Source organism: Scyliorhinus torazame, chromosome 26 (assembly GCF_047496885.1).
Source record: "Scyliorhinus torazame isolate Kashiwa2021f chromosome 26, sScyTor2.1, whole genome shotgun sequence".
NCBI classification, from domain to species: domain Eukaryota; kingdom Metazoa; phylum Chordata; class Chondrichthyes; order Carcharhiniformes; family Scyliorhinidae; genus Scyliorhinus; species Scyliorhinus torazame.
Window position 1 is genome coordinate 34,756,941 of NC_092732.1, and position 400 is coordinate 34,757,340.

Below are 400 nucleotides of genomic sequence, written 5' to 3' on the forward strand. Positions count from 1 at the left end.
GCCTTCAGCTGCCTGAGAGGTGGGCGCCCTGAGCTCTGGAGTTCCCTTCCCTCCTCAACCCCTCCAGCGCTCTCTCGGTCTCTCCTCCTTTAGGAAGCCTCGCTGACCGAGCTTTCGGTCGTCCATCCCCCGCTGTCTCAGGTGGGTCAGGGGTCAGATTCTGCCCCGTTTCCGCTCCTGCGACGCCATTGGGGAATGGCTTACCACATTGAAGGCGCTACATAAATGCAATGCCGACAGGCACCGAGCAGGGAGGTCCCCAGTCGATCGCATGTCCGTGACCGGTTATGGGCCGGTCGTGACATTCAGACGACGGGACCGATAAAAGATCACCCCCCCCCACCCCCCTCTTTCGGGCCCCCAATACAGAAGTTAGTTGAATAAAAGTAAAATTTTTGTT